Below are 19855 nucleotides of genomic sequence, written 5' to 3'. Positions count from 1 at the left end.
GCTGCCCTGGAATTTACTCTGTATACCAGGTTGTCCTTGAATGCACAGAGATCTGCCTGCATCTGCTTCCCAAGTGTTGGGATTAAAGGTGTGTGCCACCACACTAAACTGCTCTCTTTTTTTCTTTTTTCTTTTAAGAACTTTATCCTTTTTTTTTTTCAAGCCTACATATATTTTTAAACACACAGTAAACCATTTAGAGGTTTTCTTCATCTTTGAATCTATATTTACTGCATGTCTCTCTTTTTCTGACCACAGGAGTCTTTAATTTGCTAAATGATATGGCTAAGATTAAAGCCGTGACTTTGACGGCTGGATCCAACTCATTCCTTAACTTTTTGAGAGTCTAGCCTCATGATGGAGGAACCAGCCAGAGCCATGTTTATTGCCACAACTCTATGGCGTTTCAAGGTCCCTGTCACACCAGAAAGCATGTGGTCAGTTTTTCATTAATGACATTTAAGTGTTTCGTGGCAGAACCTCTTAAAAGAGCTGCAAGGTTTTACAGCTAAAGCTAAGTCAGGAAGCCTCTCTTAAATGAGAGCACTTGCCTCTAGCAAAGAGAGCAAACCCAAGAAATTGCTGTTACCAAGAAGCCATGCTTAATGCTGCTCTTTTGTGTCTAGAATTCCTTTCTAAGCCCTCTCAGGTTTTACATGAATTTGGTCTGCCACATTGGCATGCCAATTGTTGTGAGGGGGCCCCTTGTTGGTTCCTGGTGGCTCAGCCCTGAAATAATCACACAGAAACTGTATTAGTTAAACCACTGCTTGGCCCATTAGCTCTAGCTTCTTATAGGCTAACTCTTAACATATTAATTTAACCCATTTATATTAATCTGTGCATCACCACATGGCTGTGGCTTACTGGCTAAAGTTCCCGTGTCTGTCTTCAGAGGGGCCACACGGCTTCTCTCTGACTCTGCTCCTTTCTCCCAGCATTCAGTGTAGTGTCCCATCCCCCATCCCCTCCCTTGCCTATCTACCCTCAGGCCAAGACAGTTTTTTTTATTAACCAATGGTATTCACAATGTCCATTTACATGTACCTAGACTAGAGAATGTGTAAGCAGGATACTCAACTTGCTTAACATTAAGGAATTCGACCTAGTACATGGGCACTTTGGCTCATTTGGGACTGTGAGGTACCCAGGAGAGGAAGCAGTAGGGAGCTAGATGCTGATGCCTTCCAAATGCTATTTCTTACCTCTGACACCAAGATTTTCAGAATAGCTGAGAGTTGGTAGTGCCTTCAGAAATGAACATACTTTTCAGAAAACCTTTTCATTCACACATCTTAAAGTAGAAAATAGATACACAAAGAAGGTATTTCCAAAAGCATAACTCAAACATATCTGCTTATTTCAAATGAGTAAGATGCTTCAAGATCATGGTGAGCAGATGCATTATCAGAAAATACTCTGGGCCAAGAACACGCTGCAGAACCCGCCAGCAGAAGAGGAGGCAGCTCAGACACCCACAGACGAAGAGCAATAAAGCATGAATAATTGAAAGCCCCTGATATTACCCTGCCTACACATAACGTGTCTTTAATAATTCATTCAACTCGATCTTTTAAAGACAAATTCTCTTCATGACTTAAATCATTCTGTCTGCCTGATGGCAATGGGAGCTCATTGCCTGTTCACAGTAGAGTTCCTTTCCCTGCTTGGGATTTGCCCCTCCCACGGGAGGGGCGTGAGCTATGCTTAGATTTCCTCTGCGGTAGGTTTTCAGGGTTGTATTCTGCACATGCTCAGTGAACTCCTCCTCGCTGGAAATTCTCCCACAGGTGCTCAGCGTGTTCTGGAACTGTTTTAATGTTTCGTATCTAGTGACATAATCCCCCACAATAACGTATTCTTCCTGGTTCTTCTCAATTTCACAGATGAAGAAGGGGCTCAAGAACTTGAGTTAAACGGCCTTGCGGAACACCACCAGGACCACTGCCCCGCGCACTCATCATGAAAACATGGGGTTACCTAACTCACTTCGCGGTGTTGATGTGGTTCACTTGTATCCAAGAAAAGCCTTTGTTTTAAAAGAAGAATGTCCCTCTAAATATCTGATTACCCAGTCCTGCTAAATCATTCATACCCAGAAAGCCTTGGGGGATGGGGAAGCGTCAGGGTGTTTGAAAAATAGCTAAGGAATAGGGGCTTCAGATGCTTCCAGTGTAGAAGGCCAGGGACAGTCTGGGAGACTTGGAGACTGGGGTGAAGGGATTCAAGCAAGTTCATGTTTTCTAAGAGAAAGTTTGCTATAGAAATGGAGATTATTCCAGAAGTTTGAAGCAAAATGCTGCTAGGGGACAAAAACCAGAAATCTCTCAGCCTTTTTTAAAAAATTAGAGCAGAGAGATTCACAACCATGGGATTTCAGGTAACTGAGTTATGGATGGCAAGTGTCCTTGAGGCATGCCCTCTTAAAAATGCCTGAAAAGAGATCAAAACAGGCATTGAAGATTTAGGACTCATGCAGCCTGCCTCTAATAAATTGTATTCTAAGTAGAGTATGCTGGCTAAAATCAATCAGAGCACTTGGCAGGGAGAAACAGGCAGATCTCTATGAGTTTGAGGCCATCCTGGTCTACAGAGTGAGTTCCAGGACTTCCAGAGACACATGGTGAGACCCTGTCTCAAAAAAAAGTGTTCTGTTTCTATTCCCTGCTTCAGGTGAAGATGTCATGTAGCTTGCTTTTTTTTTTTTAATTGAGGTATAAAATACAAAAAAAAATCAGCATATAAACCCCATGAATCTTAAGTGTTTAAGTTGATAGATTTGGATTTTGCTTACAAACGTCAACATAATTGATGTTCAACTCAAGATACAAAACAATTCTCCATTACCCAGAAGGTCCTAGGTGTTTCTTACCCATTCTCCTAGAAGTAAAGGCAGTTCTCACAGTCTCTGTGTCTCTCTGTGCCTCTCTGTGTCTCTGTGTCTCTGTCTCTCTCTGTCTCTGTCTCTCTCTCTGTCTCTCTGTCTCTCTGTCTCTCTCTCTCTCTCTCTGTCTTTCTCTCTCTCTCTCTCTGTGTGTGTACTTGTACAGGCCAGAGGTTGACCTTAAGTCTCATTCCATAGGGGTTGTCTATATTGTTTTTTGAGACAAGATCTCTCCCTGGGTCCTGGAACTCTACAGTTAGGCTAGCTGGCTGGCCATTGAGCCCCAGGGATCCATCTATCTCCACCTCCTCAATGCTGGGATTCACTGCTCTGTGAATCCCACAGTTCACATCACTGTGCCTGGCTTTTAAGATGGGTGCTGGGATTTAACTCAGATTCTCAGGCTTATGCAACAAGCATTTTTACCAACACGCGCGCGCACACACACACACACACACACACACACTGGCTTCTCATACTTCTAATGATGTGAGCTAGTTTTGTTTGCCCTGATAACTGATGTGACTCACACTGTGTGTATTATTTTGCCTCTGGGTTTGTTTGTTTGTTTGTTTGAGACAGGGTTTCTCTGAGTAGCCTTTGGAGCCTGTCCTGGAACTCGCTCTGTAGACTTGGCTCTGGATTTTTAAATTCATCATCATCATTGGCAAGAGCATTCGTTTTCTCTTTCACCTTTCAGTTTTCATACGCATCCCATAGTGTAATAAAGCTCTTTATTTATTTGTTCTTCGGTTTTTGGGCATTTGTGTTGTTTCTATCTTGACGCTGTTATGAATAAAGCTCCTATATTAACGAAGAAATTTTCTGGGCAAAGCCACTCATTTCATGCTACTAGACTGGATATATATCTAGATTTAATTGCTAATTTTGAGGCCCCCATCTTGCTCTCTCTCTCTCTAACACACACAAAGGTAGATGGTGCCTAAGGAATGACACCCAAGGTTTTTCCTCTGATCCCGAGTAATATACACTCGCCCGACTGGTACCTCCCTCAACACATGCACCCCCCCACACGAACATACACACTTTAGTCAGCACAATAACGTTCCTTCTAGATATTCTTTACAGACAAAGGAACGAAAGCCTGTGTTTAGTTCATACACGGGTTGTCAGAGACACGAGGATAAGCCAGTCATGCATGGGGGCTCACACGAGCACACTGAAATGCTCTGAGGGGAGATTCCTTCAGTGAGAAAGCTTCAGGCATGGTCAACGGACTTTGTGTGATGAGAAAATGGCCCAGTTAGAAAATAATAACCCCATAGGCAGCGACCTGTGGTTTATCCAGTTGGGCAGGGATTGATTCTGAAGGAGAGAAACTGAAGGATTAGGAATAATGGAGTCCTAGGGAGGGGAGTGAACATGAGGGAGCAAGCGTGGCCTGTAAGTGTCCTGGTGTGCTTGCTAACATAGAGAGCATTCACTATCCTTTGAGCCTATAAAAAGCTATCAGGCCAATAAGGACCAAGCCTGTGGAGTCAGCCAACTACACCCATTGGCCAATGACAAGGGCTGATCTAGTTAGAGCTGTTATTGGATGACCAGACTGCCAACCCTGGAGACCATTGATCAGCTCCTGACATAGCACCATCCTCCAGCAGGTCAGCCCACCACTTGCTGGGAAGTTGACTGTATTGGACCCGTCTCCCATTCAACAGATGGAATGCAGGGCTGTTTCATTTCAACAGTGATAGGGGAAGATTCAGCTGTAGGTTTGTCTCTCCCGCCCAGATGATCTAACTCAATTCCATTACCATAGCAGATTCCCATAGTGAACCCCTACTTTAAAGCAAAGGTTAGGCATGTGACTTCAGGATCCTTTCCACAGCTCAAACACCCTGTCGTTCAGAATCAGCCAGCTCAGGGGAGTTGATGTGTTTACCAGTAGCATCCTGGAAGAATTGGGTAGTCATGCTAAGTCAACAACCTTTCTATCATGCTGCACACTCACTATACTGAACACACTGGTCCAGGAGCCAAGGAGTGGGAAAACGCTGTCCTCTCTAACGCGACTCATCCCTGTATCTGGGCCTCTGTGGGTTAGAGATTCTGTTTCCCAGAAATTGAGGCCAAGAGATCAGCCAGCAGAAAAATAAATAAACAGGCAAGAATTGAACTGGCAAACACAGTTTACCAGATCATCAGGAGAGCAACCAGGTCCCCCTTCATGTACCTGCGCTCTATCCTGCTGACAGGAGGGCAGGTAGTGAGATCAATAGCTCAGACAGTAAAGGGCTTGTCACGCAAACATGAGAACCTAGTTTGGATTCATATACCCACGTCAAAAAAATTGGGTATGGCGGTATGTACTTGTAGTCTCAGCACTGACTACCAGAGAGGGATCACTAGGACTCCATGACCAGTTGGTCTATTCTAGTTGGTGAGTCTCAGGCCAACGAGAGGCTCTATCTCAACAGCAGGGTTGACATCATCTGAAGAACAAGAACAGAAGTTGGCCTCTGATTGGCACATCAGCCCACACAGACAAGTCCAGTCATCCTAGCCTGAGATGACCATGGTACTGGTGATGAGGCATTCCTTTAAGAATGAGAGCCTGGGCGGCCCCAGTAGATAAGCCCCTGTGCCCAGCAGTTCAGTGCAGAGGGTGAGGGAATCTAGACTGTGTGGGAAAGGATGTAGAAGTCGAGACGAGTCAGACGGAACAGATCGTGTTCTGTCCAACGATGCGGGAGGAGCTGATGCCCAAACTGAGAAGTGAAGTCAGGTGACTCAAGGGTCGGATGAGGGAAGCTGTGTTGTGCTACTATAGCCCCAGCTAGGAGACAGAGAGGCTGGAAGTCAGCCTCTAGGTTAGCCCTCTGCAGAAATGCCTTGATTGACGATTGATTGGTTGCCTCACCCCAGATCACTGTTCCTTCCCAGGACAGCCTTCAGCTAATAGATATTCATCACTGAAATATAAAATGAAGTCCTCTTTCCCCCAGCTCAGAACATCTCCGAATATCAGTCTCAGCTTGACTTCCCTATGTGTCCAGCTGATGCCGTTCCTGAGACTGCCATGACGCTAGCTATTCCGGGTTCCCAATCTCCCCTTCTTTCCTTCTCCTCCTCCCCTACACCCCCCTTTCTTCATTGTTCCCTAACAAACTGCCCAATAAACTCCCTGCATACTAATCTTCATTACTAGCTCTTTGGGAAAATCAAACACTAGAGCTTTTCAGACCAGTTGGTCCAGTGTACATTCCTGGCTGGAACAGAGAGAAATTCTGATCGCTCTACACCTTCACCAGATCTGATGTCAGTCTTTGTCATCCGAACCATTCTCATAGCTGCATACTGAGAGTCCACTGCGGTTTAAATTTGTACTGAATCTGCATTTTCTTAATGACTAATGATGCTGAGCATTAGAAATCCAGTGCCCATTAGAAAACTGGGACTCTCCTTTGCCCATTTTGATTGATTTGTATATTTTAAAATTGATTCGTAAGGACTCTTTATATATTTGAATGTGAACCTTTCATCAGATAAATGTATATAGAGCATTTTCCCTGACTATGGCTTATCTTGTCATTCCCTGGACCACAGTATGCTGTGACCTTTTAAAACTTTCTATTTTGAACTAATTAAAGATCCAGAGGATGTTGCAAAGATAGCACAGAGGGAGTTCTGCTTTCCTGCATAATGTAGTATAATACCAAAGCCAGGAACTGACATTGGAGCGATGTCAGCACATACGCTCATGCCACTGATCCAGGTGCTGCTCTGTGTAGGCTTCCCTGATACCAAGATTCAGAACTTGTCACAGGCACTACAGGACATCTTACTACCATTATTTTTGCTAGCTGGACATAGCACTAAGTGACCTTCTGAATGTGTGTCTTCATAACACAGGTTAGTTCAGCTCTCAGTCCTCCTCAGGGAAGCATCCTTCCACCGCAGGTGCCATGGAGACTTTGGTAAAGGGTTTATTGAGCAGAAACAAGTGACCTTGGAGTGCTTAACACCAAATGAGACGTCTGTATCATATCCTCCTCTTCCACAAGGTCGAGGGAACATTCTGGAAGAGGAATTAGAAAGATGGTAAGGACCAAGCCAGAGGTCAGAGAGGACCAAAAAAACCAAAACAAACACAAACAAACAATCAAATAAAAACAAGTGTGCTCTGGGTAGGATGGGGCTGCTCCACTCATGAACTCACAGAACCGGTGACTGCTCGCACAAGACCTGCACTAGATGGAGCCAGTCATTGCTCCAGTACAAGTGGGGGAGGGGCTTATGAGGCTCCGCCCCAGCAGAGGAGCTGTTGCTGTGGCAGTTAAGAGCTTCTTGGGGAAAGAGAACTCACTTTGAGGCTGTGGTCCCTGGTAGGTTTCCCATGCTCCAGTGATGACCCTCAACTGTGTACAGATGGGCAGCCCTGTGGACTCAGCGGGTCAGAGAAGCTGATTAAGTAACTAATTCATGAGGGGGGTGGGGAGAACAGAACTAAACCATGGTCACCTTTGTGTCATCTTGTTAAAGTCATACTCTTCCCTTATCCAGCCTCCTCCCCTCCCCCGTCCTTAACCCTAGGCAGTTTGTTTTCCATTTGTAGAGTTTAGTCAAGATTTGTTTCATAAGTGGAATCATACAGTATATGACTTTTTATGACTTTTTTCTCACCTACAATAATGCCCTTGAGGCTCATCTAAGTCTCTCTCTCTCTCTCTCTCTCTCTCTCTCTCTCTCTCTCTCTCTCTCTCTCTCTCTCTCTCTCTCCTCTCTCTCTCTCTCCACATCAGCGGGCCAGGAAGCCCCAGCATGTCCTCCTGTCTCTATCTCCTTACTATTTTGATTTTAGTTCCATGCCACCCAGCTTTTTATTTCCACAAGTACCCGGCCTTTGCCTTCCAGCCAAGCCTTTTTTAGCTATTGAAATTGTGTTACCTATGTTTCTCTGCATCATTTAATTTTCTGGTTATGTTTGATGAGGCATTTAACTAGTTTAAGTTTTAACATTATAAATGGACCCTTGTCTCTCGTATAGACATACAGGAATGATCATCCCTTGGGTTTTTTTTGTTTGTTTGTTTTGTTTCATTCTGGTGTTTTGGAGACAGGATTTCTGTGTAGCCTTGACTTGTAGACCAGACTGCCCTCAAACTCACAGAGATCCACCTGCCTCTGCCTCCCTAGTGCTGGAATTAAAGGTGTGCACCACCACACTCCACAGCCCTTGGGTTTGAAATGTTCACATCAGGTGTTGGAAGCACTGCTCCTGGGGGGGACTCACTGCTTCTATTTGTCAGACATGCAAAAGGGAGACCAATATGATGTCCCCAAGTCATGATTCTGGCCTCCATTATCACCTGTGGTTTCCAGGGCCCCCGACTTCGTGTTACATGTGTGGAATGAGAATCTCCAACAGAAGCCAAACTTCTTGTTTTATTGATCAAGGAGTAACAGGAAATGAATGATTCATCTTGCTTTTAAGAATGATGAAATACCGTTTCCAGAATGGGGCATGCTAAAAACGCTCATCCATTCTTACCACTTGCTTGCTGAAGAAATTGCAGTATATTGCTGGGCAGTGGTGGTGCACGCCTTTAATCCCAGCACTAGGGAGGCAGAGGCAGGTGGATCTCTGTGAGTTCAAGGCCAGCCTGGTCTACAAGAGCTAGTTCCAGGACAGGCTCCAAAGCTATAGAGAAACCTTGTCTCGAAAAACCAAACAAACAAACAAAAAAGAAATTGCAGTACCTTCCCAAATGTGAAGTGCAAGTGATGCTCACTTTACAGGGGTGCTATTTCCTGAAGCTTGGTGTCCTTTTCCACCCTCTGTGCCTCTACGGCTTTCTCTTCCAGGGCGCTGTGTCCTCACACCTTCCCTAGGTGTCTGCTGCTCGGTGCTAAATATTGAGCCTGCTTCTGTGGCTGTGCATTCAGTCAGCAGCCTGTGAAACATCTCTGCCTCTCACTGTGAAAGTAGCACACCTGAGAGCCAGTTTGGGTGACATTTTTACAGTTCCAGCACCAAGGGAGGCAGGGCAGGAGAGTTACGCTTGAGGCCAGCCACAGCTCCACATTACATAGTGGGTTGATAGCCAGTCTGAGCTCAAATTTTGTCGCAAAAGTTAAATTTCACATTTAGTAGTCTTTTATTTTAACTGACTCCCCCCCCCCCCCCGCCGCTATCTGGTTTTCGTATTATATCACCAAAACAAAGCAAGTGGCCGCAGCAGTGGCTGCTCCTGCCCCTCTTAAAAGGAACAGGAGCTTCCTGGGTAGATGGGGCATGTATAAGAAGCTTAGGCGAATGTGGAGCTGGATGGAGAGGGTATAGGCACACTGACAGACAAGGAGAGAGTGTCTCAAGAACTTCCCAGAACAAGCTGTGCCCAGGGACCAGACTTCAAGGATGCTGGAAACCTGAGTCATTTCCAATATTCCACCTCAGCTTCCTGTCAAGGCCACGGAGTGCTTCAGCGTCACTAAAGCTACTGGGTGCTTCTCTGTGAGTGCCAGTCTTCCAACTGTAGTGTTCGAGAGATGACTACAGTTTTTCCTTCCAAACGTTTTGCCCACTGGCTTCTGGGACATCAGCCTCACTCTGTTCTCCTTTTCTACATCCTAGTTTCTTTTTCTCAAGTTTGTTTTTATTCCCAGCTTCTAAATGCTGATGGTATGGTCCTCAGAACTGGACTCATCGCCACCTCTGCTTCCTCCCAAATGATCTCCTGAATTCAGTAGGCTTCAATAGCCCTTCTGTGTTGCCAAGATCTAACCTCTTAGCCCTGGTAAGTCAATCCCGAATGCATCTCCACCCTGACATCACCACGTGGGGGTCTAAGTGACATCTCAGATGTGACATATGCCGGTTCATTTCCACCGGTCTTCCACTTTGAAATAGTCGTTTCTTCTTCCTGTTGTTCAAGGCAAAATCAAGGGCCTCTCCCCTCCCTGTCTCTCATACAGGCTACTGATAATTTTTTAAATATTTATTTATTTATTATGTATACAATATTCTGTGTGTATGCCTGCTGGCCAGAAGAGGGCACCAGACCCCATCACAGATTGTTGTGAGCCATCATGTGGTTGCTGGGAATTGAACTCAGGACCTTTGGAAGAGCAGGCAATGCTCTTAACCTTTGAGCCATCTCTCCAGCCCCTGATAATTTTTAAAGTATGTATTTTCTCCATGCTATGATGAAATGTTTAACAGAGCAACATAAGGAAGGAAGAGTTGCTTTTGGTTCACAGTGTGGAAGAAAGGGCCGGCATGGTGGTGAAGCCCACTATGGCAGGAGCTTACGCCCCCAGTCTCATTGACTCTGCAGTCAAGATACACTGAAATATGACTTCTGGCATTCATTTTTCTCCTCTCTTCCTTTATATGCAGTTCAGGAGACCAGCCCATGGATGACGGTGCCCACAGTCTGGGTGGGCCCTCCTACCACCTCCTCTTCAGTTGAATTTCTCTGGAAATACCCTCATGGACATATCCACAAGTGTATCTCCTGGGTGATTATGAATCCAGGCAAATTGACAATGAAGGTTAACATCCACAGGCATTACCTTAAATTACCATCAGAATCCAGCCCCAATTAAACTGCCACTGATACTTCATCCTTGCCTGACTAATACCACTATCACCACCAACAATACCATAAAAACATCATTACTATCATGACCACCACCACCACCACTACCAATCACTACCACCAGCATCAGCATCAACACCACGAAATCATGACTATCACCACCACCACCACCACTACCAATCACCACCAACAACATCAACATCAACACCAACAACATCACGACATCATGACCATCACCACCACCACCAACAGCAGCATCACTATTGCCATCACCACCACCACCACCACCACCACCATCACCACCACCATCAACACCAACACCAACAACATCATCACGACATCATGACCATCACCACCACCACCACCACCACCATCACCACCACCATCAACACCAACACCAACAACATCATCACGACATCATGACCATCACCACCACCACCAACAACAACAACAGCAGCATCACTACTGCCATCATCACCACCATCATCACCACCATCACCAACAACATCATCAACACCAACAACATCACGACATCATGACCATCACCACCACCACCACCACCACCAACAGCAGCATCACTACTGCCATCATCACCACCATCACCACCACCACCACCACCACCACCAACAGCAGCAGCATCACTACTGCCATCACCACCACCACCAACACCACCACCACCAACATCAACACCAACAACATCATCATGACATCATGACCATCACCACCACCACCACCACCAACAGCAGCATCACTACTGCCATCATGACCACCATCACCACCACCACCACCACCACCAACAACAACAACAACAGCAGCAGCAGCAGCATCACTACTGCCATCACCATCACCACCACCACCACCACCACCATCAACACCAACAACATCATCACGACATCATGACCATCACCACCACCACCACCAACAACAACAGCAGCATCACTACTGCCATCATCACCACAACCACCACCACCATCACCACCAACAACATCAACATCAACACCAACAACATCACAACATCATGACCATCACCACCACCAACAACAACAACAGCAACATCACTACTGCCATCATCACCACCATTATCACCACCACCACCCCCCCCCCCCACCACCACCAACAACAACAACAGCAACAACAGCATCACTACTGCCATCATCATCACCACCACCACCACCACCAGCAGCACCACCACCAACATCAACACCAACAACATCATCACGACATCATGACCATCACCACCACCACCATGAACAACAGCAGCATCACTATTGCCATCATCACCACCATCATCACTATCACCATCATCATCACGATGTCTTGCTTGGACTGCTGGAATGAATTCCTGTTCTCACCCTGGGCTAACCTCATCCCTCTCAAAAAACCAGATCCATATGGAAAACTAAGGCATTCTTCCCATGAACCTCTTTTAATGCTGTCAATATCACTTACAATAAAATACTAACTCTTCATGACCTGTGAGCACCTACGCTGTCTCTGACCTTGTCTTCTAACCCCCACCCCACCCAGCTTCAAGCACACTGGCTCCTCTGCTCTTCCTTAGACACCAAGATGTTCCCCATCTTTACATTTCCCATCAAATATTATCCCTCCTCCAGAATGACATAGGAGTAACACATCAGAAAAGGGGGGTGACTGCTTATGCTTTGGGCCTTTAAAAAAGTTGGTAACTATTTCCAGTAACTGTACATGTTTATTTTGTAATGGTAAGGTACCAGAGCCGTCACGTAAAACCCGAGTTCGTGAAAGGCAGTGTGCAGGCTTCAACACTTTTGCTCAATATCTCTGTGAAAGGGCTATGGTGCCTCCAGCGTAGGTTGCAGGGTCTGCAGGCCCTTTGCAGGGGCTTTGCTGAGGAGACACACCATGGAAGCTCCTCTCAGGCTCATCCTCCTCATCCTCATTGCTTTTCTGCCATTTCCCTCCGTTAATGAGCATCACACCCGATCAGGATAACTCATCTCTATGAGGACTCCGACTTACTCAATTAAATTGCGATGAAATGCCTTTTAATATGTAATCTGGGAAGATACATAAATAGTTATTTTCCCCTGGTGGGTGACATTACCTGTCATTCTAAAAATTAATCTTGTTTAAGAGAGGCTCTTTATAGGGAGCGAAAGCGCTGGGGCTTCAGACCCAGCAGCTAACGAGCTGTTCCATTGTCATGAGCTAGGAGTCTCGGTTCTCTCTGTGCCTCCGCCCTCGGTGCTTTCACTTCTCCCATTTCCTTCCTCCACTGTCGCTGTCTTGAACTTTCTGCCTTCGAAAAAGTCTTTCTGCACAATGGAAAAAATTGCTCTAAGAATACTTGAACTCGATATATCTAACCCCAAACTTCCTGATACGCCTCAGGTGTGGCAGGGTGTGTGAAGAGCACACAAAAGTAAATGGTCACACACGCTGAGCTGATCACCACCCCTTGAGCAGATACCCACATGTTGAGATGCTCCCCCACATTCAGGGAAGAAAAATGACTTGGTGCGCTAGGCACCCCAACAGCATCACTGATGGTTCTAACTCCCACTTTCTTTTTAGACTTCTCAGGTGCCTTGGAAGATAATTGGGCAAAGAATTGTGGCATGAGATGATGGATGGAGTGGGGGAACCCATTTATCACAGGTTTTATTATGAGTCTCTGGCCTTTCATGTGTGCCTTTGAGGCTCTTCAGAAAGGTAAAATCAAAATCTGCCTTTAAATGCCAGTCATCTTTATAGTACTCTGAAGAGAGGGATATTCCCCGCTGAGATCTGGAGAGGGGAACAGACTTTACAGGTTTTGCCCAGCTCAGGCCTTGTCCCATGGCCTCAACACTGCCCCACCCAAGTCCCAGGAACCTGCTAACATGATGACGGTGATGTTTTGGCTGCAATTAGTGTCCCTCGGCTGTCCTGTGTATCATAACTAGCTCTGGGATTTAAAGAATTGCGTCGGACTTTAGAAAAATGTGTTGGTTCTGCACTTCCAAGAGACATTTGGATGGCTTGCGTCCTTTTCTGCAAAGTTGGACTTTTTGACTGCCAACATGGGTAGCTCGAAACCTCCTCCCTTTAGAAATGTCCTGCGCTTCCATCTGCTGTACCATGGGGCCTAGCAGCAACCTGGGAGCCAGGTCTGGCTGCACACTGTGGTACCTCAGAATCCAGCATAGATTTTGGCACACAAAGCAAGTATTTGTTGAATAAGTGCATGCATGAATTAACAGAGGAATGATGTCATATCTCCCGTGCATGTTCTAGCAACTGCCTTTTCCAGCTTTCCCTCCAGGTAGCCAGAACTCTGTAGGGTGTTCATGTGGAGTAACCAGGGCTGACGGACCGCCCACACAGGCAGGCTCCCTGTCACCCTAATTTTGATCTCCATGTTTGCAGAAAGCACAAATTATCTCACTTCCCTCAGGGCTTGGAATCTTTGCATCATAATTTTTATTAAAATTTTAATAATTAAATTAAAAAATTAAAAGCAAGGGTTTGTAACATGTAAGCACATTAAGTTGTTAATGACAGCATGTATCAGACATATTCATGGACTAACTTGTCAGCTAAACATTTCATGCTTAAGTAATTGGGATTAATAATGAATAGATTTTGATGTTTAGCACCAAGTACTTCCACTGATTATATATAAACATATAACATGCTAATAATGATAATAAGCTAACATACTATCTAGCAGTATATGTCAGGCTTTGCCTTACACATCGACTCATTTGCTTCTCAGGGCAATCACGTGTGTAGATATTGTTGTAATCATGCTATTGACAAGCCAGCAAACCGAGGCACAAAGGTAGTTAGCCTGCCAGACACATGTCTAAAAGGCAATGTTAGCTTGAGTTTCAGCTGTAAAACCTTGTATGTCCGTATTTAAGACAATAAATACTCGTAGGGCTCTTCATTCTGAAATCCTCACGTATATCCCTCCTCCACCTCCTAATTCTTAGCTATTAATATTAATGATTATTAAGATTTATGGAATATTCACTGTGTGTTAGTCAATGGAGCAAATATTTGATTGTGCCAAAGTCAATAGAAAGATAGCCTATCTCTCAATCCTCATAATTACCTCTGAAAACATACCATAATGGTCCCTCATTCAGCAAAAGGAAATGGCAGCCTGGCAAAGTAAAATAATTTCCCTACAAATGGCTGAAGATTCCAAGCTAGGTCTTTGAAGCCTGTACCGTGACTCCCAGCAGGGAGCTTTCAGAGTCACACTTGGCCTTCACTGGTGTCCCTGCTGCTCCGTAGGAAACTGCATTGATTAATTCTCCATTATGAATTCACTTCTTGGGGGCCTATCCTGGTCTTTTCTCATTTATATCTTTTGCCGCAGCCACATCTAGTGAATAAACTATTAACCTACAGGCCTGCTCAGAAAAATAGTTGAAAGTAGTTCTTTCTTCTTCTTCCTCCTCCTCCTTCTCTGCCTCTTTCCCCTCCTTCAACACCTCTTTAGACAGTCCAGGCAGAGCGCACCCACCCTCGTCGACTGACCTGGCCCCTTGGCATGGGCACTTGCCACAGCCCACACTTCCAGCTGAACAGGGCACACCTTTGCTGGGCATCACATCTCTGTCTCCTGTATTAACAGCTTTCCTCCCTTGGCTCAGGGTCTGCCTTCACTGTCATTCTAGGGAAAAAAAAAGTCTCCTTTTGTTGCCTGCACAGCTCCATGCAGTGGGACCAAGTTGTGTGTAGACAGGGGTGCCGCCATCCCCCCAAGGACTTTGCAGGAAGCACCCACCATGCCTCTGTCCATGCTGAAACCAAGCACACACAAATCCACCTTTTTTTTCCAAGGAGAAAATATGCCTTGGCTCCACATGTGTAGACCAGAAGAAGGCAAGTCTCCTGGCGCCTACCGATGGCGAGGGAGCAACTGCTAAACCTTCCATCAGAGCGGAAGGGGAGGGTTCCTCCATGATGGCTGCAGGATGTCACAAATATTTAAACGCAGCCACTCACTTCATGTCACTGTTGCCTCCCATCAGACATATGTAGAGTTTCAAGTAGTTCTGGGTAAATAAGGTCATAACAGGGTGCTGAACTTTTAGGGGTTTCATTTAGCCAGGTGGACACACCTGTGTCCTAGCCTTTTTCCTTCATCCCTCTGTACATAGCCTCTCCAGTGATGGACAGTCCAGAGTCTCCTACACTGCTTCTGTAGGGAAACGCTTGGGTTTATTAATAGACTACCCTCTGTCACCTTGGACTATTCTTGACAAGCGATAACACCATTTTAAAAAACTCACACGTCACATCCTCACGCTGCCTGCTTGATAACGATTTCGCTGCCGCAGAGCAAGCTGAGCCCTGGCTGGGGTCCAGCAGGGTTGTGAGTGTCATCAGACCGAGGAGCAGGGCTGTCGACAGCACTTAGAAGAGTCCTTCCCCCAGTGCTGCCTACTTAGCTCCACTTAGAAAAATAAATATTTTCCAGTAACATGGCAGGCTTATGAGTTGCATTTAATATTCTCTCTCTCTCTCTCTCTCTCTCTCTCTCTCTCTGTGTGTGTGTGTGTGTGTGTGTGTGTGTGTGTGTGAGAGAGAGAGAGAGAGAGAGAGAGAGAGAGAGAGAGAGAGTGTTAAGGTTGCCATGGGAGCCCTCCTTGGTTCCGAACCTTTACTTTATCGTTATGAACAATAATTAGATGCAAAGCTTTATGGCGGTGAAGTACCTTGTGTACTCCCGATAATTGTGAAGTGCTTGGCAATTAACTCACACTCCCTGAGATGCAGGTTAGTGTAATTAACCCCATGAGAGGATGCAGCCCCAGAGAAGGGGAGTCACATGGAGAGAGCAGCCCTGCTTTGTAATGACACAAACAAAGACCCTCACCGGTCCCGAATCTACACCATGTCCACCACAGGCCAGCTCCTGGCCTGCTGCTCAGATGGCTGGGTGGAGCAGCAGAAGGCTTGCCTGTGCTGTGGAGAGGAAAGCTGTTTCAAAGCCCAGACACCTACCCCTTGGTGTGTTATTTTCCTGGATGTGAACACACAACCCATACAGAAAACATCAGCTTTTTGCTCGGAAAGGAATTGATAAAGTCACAGTCACAAGGGAATATGGGAAGGGGGAGATGCTTAGCTATTATGAGCTAAACTTTCTTGAAATCAGTACTTCTGTCTTCCCAAAGCAGTGGCAATTTGGGACTGATTCTCAGTCTACCGGTTTTTCTAATTATTGTCCTATGATATAAGCCACAAATGTGCTCTTAGGCACCCATAGAAGCCATGAAGAGGGTGGACAGCCTTACTGCAGTTCTACATACTATGTCTACAGTGGAAGGTATTTTGTTGCATTATGTATTTTAGAGCTATTCATTTAACATTGTTCGTATATGTATACACATAAAGAGGCAAATGATAGACGACTGATAGATAGATAATAGACTTTTTAAAATTTCAAGTAAGCCCCTTGAGTGATTGGCTCTCTATACCAATCAAGACTGGATCTCCATCTTGCCCAAAGGAAAGAAAAAAAAAATGCTTTTGTGCCAAAAATTTCGATCAATCCTCCCTTTTGTTTTTTTTTTTTTCTACTTTAAATTCTTGTGGGCTGATTCAAACATTTTATTTTCTTGGTTGAAGGCTGTGGCAGTATCTATGGCGACATTTCCAGCTAACAAAGGTGTCTGATTACTGCCATCTAAAATTTTTGGGCCATCTTCATGTCACCACCAGCTCTCCCCAGTCAGTTCGGGGTCGGGGTAGGGGTTAGCAAAAGCAGTCCCAAGCAGAGTTCTAAAGGAAATCTGTCTGTGGATTTGGGGCCCCTGAGATCACCTTCACCCATGTTTAGAGAACGGGCAAACAACCCAAGTACGGCTCCTGAGAGCTGTGGTCTCATTAATTCCTGCCCACAGCCAGATTTCCCTGTTGCCTTTAGTGCACACAGCTGTCCAGATGTGTGCTGGGAACAGAGGAGTAAGCGTGCTGAGCCTCGGATTCTGCTTCACTCCAAGACGAGGCTGTGCGGAATATTTGGAGAGACTGTTTTATCCCAGAAAAACCAATTTGCTGTGATTAGTTCCATTCCATCGAGGAGGCTGTCGCTCTTATGTGCATTTGGGAAGCAGATTAGGGTCCCTTTAGGTGATGCTCCTCTGTGACCTGAAAGCATGTTCCAAAATTTCTATTACAAACTGAATGCAAGAATGACTAGCGCTGCGTGGGGCTGGGAGATAGAGAGCCTGTGAGGCCTGGAAAGACGACAGGGCCTCTGTGTCTGCAGGAGTCCTTAGAGGGCAGAAGAGAAGTGAGGCCTTGAGAGAGGTGGGCAGGACTCTCTCATGCCCAACATCACACACCCCTACACTTTTGGGAAGTCTCACACACTTAATTCTGTAGGTGACAAGGACCAATGCCGGCTGTTTCTGATCCTCACAGTGCACGAGCAGCTCAGGCCACTGCTGGGCTAGTGTTGAGAGAGGAGACAAGAGTTGCAGGCACACGGTCTGACCTAATCACCTGAGAGAAACCCACAGGTCCTCTGGAGAGTTCTCAGACCGGTGAGGAGGAAAACGAAAGGCATCATGGGAGTGAGAAAGACAGGCGTGGGGAACAGAAGGCATCATGGGAGAGCATTAGAGAGGGGAGGAGCTGTGACGGCAGCAGTGACAGAAGCAGGCCCTGATGGAAGTTTCTCTTCTTCCCTTCCTTTCTGTCTCTGAACACGAACCAGCACTAGAATCTCCCTGTCATAAAGATCTGCATGTGTTGTCACTAATTCTGTGACCAAACGTGAATCATCTAACACCTACAGGTTAGCTAATGCCTTAGGGATTGGATTTTTTTTTCAAAGGATGTGAGCAGATGCTAAATCATGCCAGGGATCGAGGTGGGGGAAAGGGAGGGCGTGTGAAGAAAAACTCGCCCCAGAATCCATGCTTGGGCCCTTTAGTTAATCAGAAGAGATGCTTGGTGTGGATTACGAAAGAAGACGGAAGTTTGGAATCGTAGCTTCCGTTTCTCTTTCTACATTCCTCTACTTTCCTCTTTTTGTGGTGTTCCTATTCCTTCCCTCCCTGACACCCCAAAGGAAGCCAGTTCAGATGGTCAACATCGGCGGCAGAGAGCCCAGGAGTGGGAGGGATCAGCCCACCCATGTGTGAGCCCTGGTTGCCGCAGATGGGGACATATGGGTCTCACCCCGCTGGTGTTTGTCTGTCTGCATGCTATCTCGCGTGCTTGCCAGCAAGGCCTGTCCTTCCCAATGTGCTGCAAGCTCATGGGCCTGGGTTCAAGTGGGAGCCATCAGGGGAATGGCTGCTGCTGTTCTTCTTCTTCTTCTTCTTCTTCTTCTTCTTCTTCTTCTTCTTCTTCTTCTTCTTCTTCTTCTTCTTCTTCTTCTTCTTCTTCTTCCTCCTCCTCCTCCTCCTCCTCCTCCTCCTCCTTCTTCTTTTCTTCTTCTTCTCCTTCTCCTCCTCCTCCTCCTCCTCCTCCTCTCCCTCCCCCCTCCCTAGTACAAGCAACAGCCATCCAGGCCATCTGGTACAAGGTGCTCCGCTATCCCACATCAGGGTGTATAGAGGTGGGTGTCAGAAGAGGCGGCACCTCCTTTGTATTCTTCACACATCTTGTAAGACCTTGAACATTTACTTATGGCGCCAATCAAAAGAGTTTTTTTTCTTTTTTCTTTTCTGTTCCTTTCCTTCCTTCTTTTTTTTTTTCTTTCTTTCTTTCTTTTTTTTTTTTGAGCTTTGAAAAAAGAAAAGTCGAGTGTTTCATGCATGCAGTCTTCCTAATCAACATGGCAGGGCCCCTGGGCAAGGGAACATCCGAATTTGGGGGAGCAGCTGTTCTCCCAGCAGCAATGGCTTGGGAAGGCACAGGTGGATTCTTTCAGATCCTGGGAAAGCAGAGGCTGCTGACCACTTCAGTGAGGAACAGGGGGATGCCTGAGACAGAGGTATCATTCCTATAGCTAAAAGAATTGACAGCTGGGTCTCAGAACCTTGAGCTCACACAGTCAAGCATCATACAGAACCTGCAGTGATGGGCTCCCTATGAGTGTGTGTGTGTGTGTGTGTGTGTGAGAGAGAGAGAGAGAGATGGGAGGGTTGTGCTATAGTCACCCCTAGCATACCTGCAGTGATGGGCTCACTATGAGTGCGAGTGTGTGTGAGTGTGTGTGTGGTGGGAGGGTTGTGTTATAGTCACCCCTGGCACACCTGCAGTGATGGGGCTCCCTATGCGTGTGTGTTTGGGGAGAGGGTTTGTTGTGTAATAGTTGCCCCTGACACTTTCTCATTTCATGCTCCAAAGGATAAAAGCCCCATTCACCAGTGAGAAGCATTGCTGTCCACCTCAGCTCTGCCCAAAGGGTTTGTGCTCATATTCCCTGCCAGCCCCAGTCCACCCTCTCCATCTCAGTCTTATGGCTGGG

This window comes from Chionomys nivalis, chromosome 15, assembly GCF_950005125.1.
Source record: "Chionomys nivalis chromosome 15, mChiNiv1.1, whole genome shotgun sequence".
Taxonomy (NCBI): Eukaryota; Metazoa; Chordata; class Mammalia; order Rodentia; family Cricetidae; genus Chionomys; species Chionomys nivalis.
Note: the sequence above shows the minus strand (reverse complement) of the source record.